We start from the raw sequence: 8,864 nt of genomic DNA on the forward strand, positions 1-8,864 counted from the left end.
AAGTTGGAGCTAAGCTCACAAGTGAACCCTTAACTTAATTTACCAAGTTTGGGATTGCCTCAGATTAAAATACCTGATTCTTAATTTTTTTTTCTTTTTATGGAATATGAAGATGCTAAGTTATTTAAGTTATACAGATTCTGATGACTGCATCAGATGTAGAAACCTCATTCTTAGTGAATGAATGGAGGTGGAAGTATATTAGCTTCCTTATCTGAAAACTGGAGGCCTGGCTCTGGCTCTGCCTTAGATTGTTCTCTGGGAGCATACTGCTTAAGTATAAAATTAGGATATAGAAGTCAGTCAGCTCTAAGGTTCTCTCTAGCCTAGGAAATCTTTATATTTGTATATAATCTGTAGTTTTGCATTGTGAGCTTCATTGTCAAATCTGAAAGTACTCTACTTTGAACAGTTAAATGAAAGAGCTTAATAAAATTGGTAAATTCTTTGCAACTAACTTTTTAACAATTTTGTTAAGGCTTTACTATCTAAATGGAGTTCATATAATTATCAGCAAGTCAGGTGAATTCTGTCACTTTCCTGTTGGGTTATAAATCTAGTTTTGGAAACAAATCTAATTCTTTTAAGTGTAATAACACTTTGAGAAGCAAATAGATTGTCAAGTGGTATGCTGAAAGTCTTAGGATTAATTCTGTAGGAAAAGATCTGGCTTGGTTGCTTTGGCTGAGACTTGAGCGCAGCCAAAGTTACCCCCATACTGCCCTGCCTTCTTTTGCTGTTGTTAAGGACTCCTGGGACACTCATTTGTACCTATTATAGATGCAGCAGACATGCCGATACAGTTTGAAGTGAATGGCCTCCATCCTGCTGGTGACATGCCTCTCTTGGGAACTGCCTTGGGTGCTCCTCCTGCCAGACCTATCTCCTCTCATTACCCAAGTAAGTTTTCCTTGGTTGTAACTACAGATAGTATGATAGCTACTAAATGCCAGCCTGTTCCTAGTGAGTTATTTCATTTATTGAGGGAGGACCTTTATAAGCATAAATTATTCAAAGTCTTAGAGTTGAGTATTGCCATTGTTAATACATTTCTGAAATAAATTTGAACATGTAAAGAGGAGAAAATTAAAGGAGTTGCTTCTCATTAATCTTCCCCAACAGTGGCTTTTTAAAAAAAAATCTTTATTGTTGAAACTATTACAGAAGTCCCCTTCTTTCCCCCATTGACCTCTTCCAGCCTGCTCCTGGCACACGCCCGCCCCCCCCCCCCCCACACACACACAGGCCCTCACCATCCCATTATTTGTGTTCACTCATTATGCATATATGCATACAAGTTCAATGATTGAGCTCTTCCTACCCACCTCCCCTCCCCTGACTTCCCTCTGAGGTTTCACAGTCTGTTCCATGCTTTTATGTCTCTGGGTCTATTTTTGTTCATCAGTTTATTTTGTTCATTAGATTCTACACATGAGGGAGATCATGTGATACTTATCTTTCTTTGACTGGCTTACTTCACTTAGCATAATGTTCTCCAGGTCCATCCATGCTGTTGCAAATGGTAAGGGTTCTTTCTTTTTTACTGCCACACAGTATTCCATTGTGTAAGTGTACTATAGTTTTTTTTATCTACTCATCTGCTGATGAGCACTTAAGGCTCATTCCAAATCTCAGCTACTGTAAATTGTGCTGCTATGAACATAGGGGTGCATTTATTCTTTCTAATGAGTGCATTGGGTTTCTTAGAATATATTTCTAGAAGTGGGATCACTGGGTCAAATGGGAGTTCCATTTTGAATTTTTTGAGGAAACTATACTGTTTTCCACAGTAGCTACACCAGTCTGCATTCCCACCAGCAGTGTACTTTTCTCCACATCCTCGCCAACAGCTGTCATTTGATTTCTTGATGATAGCCACTCTGACAGGTGTGAGCTGGTACCTTATTGTTGTTTTGATTTGCATTTCCCAGATGATTAGTTACTCTGAGAATTTTTTCATATGTCTCTTGGCTTTCTGTATGTCCTCTTTGGAGAAGTGTCTATTTATGTCCTTTGCCCATTTTTTAATTGGACTGTTTACCTTGTTTTTGTTAAATTGTATGAGTTCTCTATATATTTTGGAAACTGACTCCTTATTGGATGTATCATTGGCAAATATGTTCTCCCATGCAGTAGACTCTCTTGTTATTTTCTTTTTAAAAAAATACTTTTATTGATTTTTTACAGAGAGGAAGGGAGAGGGATAGAGAGTTAGAAACATCGATGAGAGAGAAACACCAATCAGCTGCCTCCTGCACACCCCCCACTGGGGATGTGCCTGTAACCAAGGTACATGCCCTTGACCAGAATCGAACCTAGGACCCTTCAGTCCACATGTCAACGCTCTATCCACTGAGCCAAACCAGTCAGGGCTCTTGTTATTTTCTTGATGGTTTCTTTTGCTGTGCAGCTGCTTTTTATTTTGATGTAGCCCCATTTGTCTATTTCCTTCTTAGTTTCCTTTGCCCTAGGCATTGTATCCATAAACATGTTGCTGTGTAAGATGGCTGAGATTTTGGTGCCCGTGATTTCTTCTAGGATTTTTATGGTTTCCCAACTTAAATTTAAGTCTTTTATCCATTTTGAGTTTATTTTGTGTATGGTATAAGTTGGTCTTATTTCATGTTTTTGCATATATCTGTCTAATTACCCCAACACCATTTCTTGAAGAGACTGCCTCTGCTCCATTGTATGCTCTTGCCTCCTTTGTCAAATACTAGTTTAGTATAGTGGTGTGGGTCAATTTCTGGGTTCTTAGTTCTGTTCCATTGCTCTGTATGCGATACTTGTACCAGTACCAGGCTATTTTGATTACAGTGGCTTTCTAGTATAACTTGATATCTAGTATTGTTATTCCTCCAACTTTTCTCTTTCTCAAGCTTGCTGCAGCTTTTGAGGTCTTTATTGGTATAATTTTTAGAGTATTTTTCTAAGTCTGTGAAATATGCCATTGGTATTTTAATAGGTATGCATTGAACCTAAAGATTGCTTTGGGTAGTATGGACATTTTGATGGTATTTATTTCTGCCAATCTATGAACATGGTATATTCTTCCTCTAGTTTATATCTTCTTCTACCTCTTTTTTCAATGTGCTATGGTTTTCTGAGTATAGGTATTTTACCACTTTGGTTAAGTTTATTCATAAGTCTCAATTTTTTGTTGTTGTTGCAGTGCTAATTGGGATTGTTCTTTTATTTCTCTTTCTGAGCGTTCAATATTGGTATATAAAAATGCCATAGTTTACTGGGTGTTAATTTTATATCCTGTTATGTTGCATCCCTGTCTTCCTATTCTTAGGGAAAATGGTTTTAGTTTTTAGCCATTGAGTATGATATTGGCTGTAGGTTTGTAATATATGGCTTTTTAATATGTTGAGATATGATCTATTTCTACTTTACTGAAAGTTTTTATCAAAAAAGGGTGTTGGATTTTGTCATGCTTTTTCTGCATTGATTGAAATGATCATGTGATTTTTGAGTGTTGCAGTCTGTTAATGTGATATATCACATTTATTGATTTGTGGATATTGTACCAGCCTTGCATTCCTAGAATAAATGCCATTTGGTCATGATGTATGGTCTTTTTAATGTATTGCTGGATCTCATTTGCTAAAATTATGTTGAAGATTTTAGGGTCTGTATTCATCGGGGATAATTCTCTTTCTTTGTAGTGGCTTTATCTGCATTTGGGATTAGGGTAATGCTGTCCTCATAGAAAGTGTTCCTTTCCCTTGGATATTTGGAATAGTTGAGGAGATTAGGTATTAGTTTTTCTTTGAATGTTTGATAAAACTTCCCTATGAAGCCATCTGGACCAGGACTTCTGTTTGCTGGAAGTTATCTAATTACTGCTTCAATTCCATCAGTACTTACTGGCTTATTCAGGTTTTCTGATTTTTCCTGATTGAGTTTTGGAAGATTGTATTTTTCTTATTTGTCCATAGTCTGACAAAGCAGTTACCTTTTTGCTTAAGACAGTTCTTCAGAAACCATTCCATTTTGGGAAATCATAGTATAAAATTGAAATGGCGGTTAATACCCATATACATCTTCAATGTGATTGTAGTATGTTAATAATTCTTTGTTTCCTTCATGTCTTTAAAAAAAAAAAAATAAGGACAGAAGAACCTTTATATTTCAGTTTTCAGAAGAGCTGATGACATTGGAGGAAAACTCGTCATCAAACTTGTCTGGCCCACTTTCTCTTTCTTCTTACTGTCTCTAATTTACACACTTCCCTCCCCTGTGTGGAATCAGGGAGGAAAGCTCTAGGGGGAGATTAGAGCTTTGTCTCATACTCCAGCCAGATCTTTTTCTCCTTAAAATAAAGAGTTTAAGCCTCAAGCTTGAAAGGAGATTTCTTAAGTAAAACCACCTCTTGTTTTTCCAGTGTTTGGATGGGACTATCATGTTCAACGCCTCTTGTAAGTAGTTTCTTGGTTCAAGTCAGCATACTCAGGGAGATGAGGAATTGCCAAAGGAAACAAGACTTTGAAAGGATTGTTCTCACTGATTCCAGGGTACACCATCCTGTAAAGCACTCATTCAGCGAGACTTCATTGAGAACCTTCACTTCATATATGAAAACTCTATCACCCAATATCACCTCATTGATTTAATTGTGAAAAAAGAAAAACAAACACCTCCTGTGTGCTGGGTGCTGGGCATACTGCAGTGGGACAACCCAAGACCTCTGATGGGATAGATACTGAGTAGGGGCAGTGGCCACCCAAGAGTGGCTGTGATAGGTTGTTTCGCAGAGACCTGGGTGAGTAGGAAATAAAAATAATACAATAAAGGAAACCAACTGAGTTCATAGGTGTTCTATCTCAGAGATAGAATGAAAATTATAACAATGGCTTTTAAAATTATTCTTAAGTAATGTTTACATTGATCATTGAAAAATTCTCTTATAATCATCATTTCCCCTCTTCGTTTGGATACAAAGGGAAGTGAAAAAATCCAAAACTTGATATCTTTGAGATGTCCAGTGGAAATACTAATTAGGTAGCTACAAAGTACAGTCATGCACCATTTAATAGCAGGTATGTATTCTAAGAAATGTGTCCTTGGGGAATTCATTGTTGTGTGAACATCAGAGTGCACTTTTGTAAATCTAGGTGGTACAGCCTCCTGTACATCCAGGTAGCCTATTGCCCCTCCGGTACAAGCACATACAGCATGTTACTGTACAAAACAAGATTAAATCAAGCACAGGAGAAAATGACGCCATCGAGAGATGTAATAAACATGAGGTATATGAAGTTGCTGCCCATATAACATGGGATGCTGTTTCACAGCACACTTTTCTTTATCATTAGAAAAAAAAAAAAACCACTATAAAACAGTGATTAAAAGGGTAGTGTAGTAAATACATAAACCAGTGACATGGTCCTTTATTATATTTATTAAGTATTAGGTACTAGACGTAGTTGTATGTGCTGTACTTTTATATGACTGGCAGCACAGTGGGTTGGTTTACATTAGCATCTCCATAGACACGGGAGTAATGCATTGTATTACATTACCATGTGGTGATAGCCACACCAGTTAGACAGTAGTGATTTTTCAGCTCCATTATAATCTTACCAGAGGCCTGGTGCATGATTTTGGGGGGTCCCTTGGCCTGGCTGGTGAACAGGGCCATCTTGTCCACTCCTGATCGGGGCCTACTGGCAGGGGTGGGGTCGCGGGAGCAACCATGGGAAGTTGTCTGGTCATGGGAGCTTGGCTATGGGAGCACACTGACCACCAGGGAGCAGATTCTGCCTTGAGCATCTGCCCTCTGGTGGTCAGTGCACATCATAGCTACCGGCCAGTCTTAACCGTTGCTTGGACTTTTATATAGAGAGAAGATGGGACCACTGTCATATATGTGGTCTGTTGAACGAAATGTTGTTATGCAATGCACAGCAAAGATATAGTCCTTTTTTCTTCTTTATTGTTTAAAGTCAGCAACCAAACAGCATTTCTCTTTTGAGATTGCTATTCCATGTGATAAAGTGATGGCATTTAGGTCTGCAAGCAAGAAGAAGATTGCATTTCTGCCTGTGAAAATGATCAACTGCCTCCTCTGGTATTTGAATTTCATGACCAGGAGTATGAGTCCGAAATGACTGTGTTGTTTCTGTCCTGTTAGCAAAAACCTTCAAAATCCTTTGGTGAACCTATGAATTTGTCTCTTAGCATTGCTGGGGGGAAAGTGTAGCCTACAAAAGTTTAGGCTCTTCCAGAGCCAGAGGAGAAAGGCAAGCATAGCCATCTGTGGGATTGACATTGAGTTAAACCTGTGACAGGTGAGGACTTTTGCTTTGAGCTACAGGGAATAGGCAAATAAAGCCTGGAACAATAGATGTAGAACAAACAGATTCATGTGGTTGTGAGAAGGCAGGTACAAAATACTGTGTAAATGTGGTGGTGGAGAGGTGTCACTTTAGGAATACTGTTTTTCTTAGTGGCTGTATCTTGTATTCCTTAGCCAGAAGTGTGCTAAGGTTCCTTCTTATCCACAACCTCACCAGCACTTATTGTATGACTTATTAATGGTTGCTATTCTGGCTGGTTTGCAGTGGCACCTCATTGTCATTTTAATTTGCATCTCTCTAATAATTAGTGACATTGAGCCTATCTTCATGTCTCTTGCCATTTGTATGTTGTCTTTGGAGAAGTATCTATTTAGATTTTCTGTCCACATTTAATGGGGTTGTTTTTCTTTTGGTGGATTATAGGAGTACTTTATGTGTTTTGGAAATTAACCCCTTACCATATGTATTATTGGCAAATATGTGCTCCAATACAGTGGATTCCCTTTTCATTTTGATGCTGATTTTTTTTTGCTTTGCAGAAGTTTTTTTAGTTCAATGTAGTCTCATTTGTTCCTGTTTCTCAAGAATGTTGAGGCTAGGGGACCCTACCCCCCTCCCTATGTGGGAGTCTGTTCTGTGGTACTCTTTCCCCCTCCCTACTTTGGAGTCTGTACTTGTTCTTTAACAAATCTCCGCCTTTGCTATACCGAAAAACAAAAAACAAAAACAAAAACAAAAACAAAAACAAAAACGAATGTTGTGGCTATTTTGGGGTCTTTTTCAGTGTTCTGTATCTCATTTGAATGTTCAGAACATTCAAATTTATATGCAAATATAAATTTTTTGCATATTTCTAGATCTGTGAAATATGCACTTGGCATTTTAATAGTGATTGCATTGAATCTAAGGATTGCTTTGGATAGTAGGCACATTTTAATGATATTAATTCTACCAGTCCATGAACATGGTATATTCTTCTGTTCGTTTATCTCTTTTTTCAGGGTCCTGGGCGCTTGCTCAGTGGTGGGGTTGTGTGGGAGAGGTGGGAGGAAGTGAGTATTAGGTTAGGGAGAGATTGAAAGCAAAGCACAGAGCAAGGGAGGCACAAATATACCCAGGTAGCATGAGTCTGCTGCTGGAGGTGCAGTGTTCCCAGTGCAGAAGTAGTGTACTATTTCAGGTCAGTCCGGAAAGAAGGTGTGGACACCACCAGAGCAGAGACAGCAACAGAAATCCAGGTCTTCTTTTCAGGAAATGAAGGGTGCTGCTGATGGTGGTTGCTTGAAGGCAGAGAGACTGATGTCAGGGTGAGCACATTGATTAGGTTATTTCAGCTCAGCTGTCCAGGTAAAAGGTGAGAGGTAGTCTCATTGCAGTATCTGGGGGAGTTAGAGCCTGTAAGCCCTGGTGGATGAGTGAATGTAGTGTAGAAAGGCATGATAAAAAGGGACAGGAATGATAACTTCAGGTCTGAAGCTGATGCTGTGGGATTTCCAAGTGTTGATGGTAGGGAACTGGCCAGAAATGCGGATGAGACTCGGGGAGAGATCTGTGCTAGAGAAAAAGATGTGAGAATGATCAGGGCAGAGGTAATAGCTAAAACTCCAGGAAGGGATCGGCCCAGGGCAAGTGGGAAATGTTGGTAAGATGACTAGGGGGGTTCAGGGGCGGGGTGCTGGTTTTGTACTAATTTTGTACTGTTCTTGGCGGGAGAGGCTCGATTGCTTTTGTGGGAATTAGGGGAAGAGTTATACAACTGCTGTATAAATACAGACTAATGTTTAAGTTAGAATCCTAAATAGAGAGTTACAACTGAGGATAGAGGCAGAAATGCAAGGCTTGCGAAGGGCAGAGTACAGAAGAAGGGGTGAGGAAGATAAGGAAATGTGTTGTGGCAGGAGGACAGTTGAAGTTGTTCATGGCAAGGGTGACTTGTTTTCATCGAAGTAAAGTAAAAGGCAGATGCTGTGCCAGGTGTGGGGCTGGAGGCTGCGAGACCATGAAGATGGATCAGCAGGCCAACACAATCAACTGAGAGTTGAGCAGTCTCCCTGGGCCTCTGCTCTTTATTTTCTGTCTCTTTAGGTGCAGATGAGAAAGAAGTTAGAGAAGAGAGTGAAGAAGAAAGAATATGGACCCTGCTGAAAGAACAGAAGCTGAGAGAAGAAAGAAGGCAGAATGAACAGAAAGCTTTGGAAAGAGAACGGAGAAAACTAGAAAAACTGGATCGAGAAAAGGTATAATAAGCATAGCTCAGTTCTCCATGCTAGTAGGTAACTTTTAAAAAGCTTGCTGCAGGCATCCCAATCCTCTCCTGTGCTTAAGCCCACTGAAAAGGGCTGTACATGGGCATAATAGGAGTCTCATAGGAAAAGGGAGCTTTGCAAGTCTGTGAGCATGCATTCTCATGTTCCTGAAAACACACTCGGAAAGGAGATGGACTCTGCTTTGCTGTAGAACTTCCCTGTGTAAGGGGTTTCAAGGTCAGCTGGCTAGGACCAGAAGAAACTGGGGGAGGTGGCTGCCAATCTGGTGGCTTCCTCAGGCTGCCCTGCCCTC

At 39.7% G+C, this 8,864-nt stretch overlaps 1 pseudogene across 1 annotated transcript in view; it reads left to right on the top strand.

Moving 5' to 3' along the window:
- Window positions 1-8,548, top strand: part of LOC308512490 (centriole and centriolar satellite protein OFD1-like) — a 43,560-nt pseudogene extending 35,012 nt beyond the window's left edge. Inside the window, exons 13-14 of the transcript in view lie at window positions 787-900; window positions 8,391-8,548. The product of the transcript in view is annotated as a centriole and centriolar satellite protein OFD1-like (transcript). The remainder of the gene's footprint in view (window positions 1-786; window positions 901-8,390) is intronic.
- The last annotated feature ends 316 nt before the right edge of the window (window positions 8,549-8,864 follow it).

This window comes from Myotis nattereri (genome assembly GCF_964212035.1).
Source record: "Myotis nattereri genome assembly, chromosome: Y".
Lineage (NCBI taxonomy): Eukaryota > Metazoa > Chordata > Mammalia > Chiroptera > Vespertilionidae > Myotis > Myotis nattereri.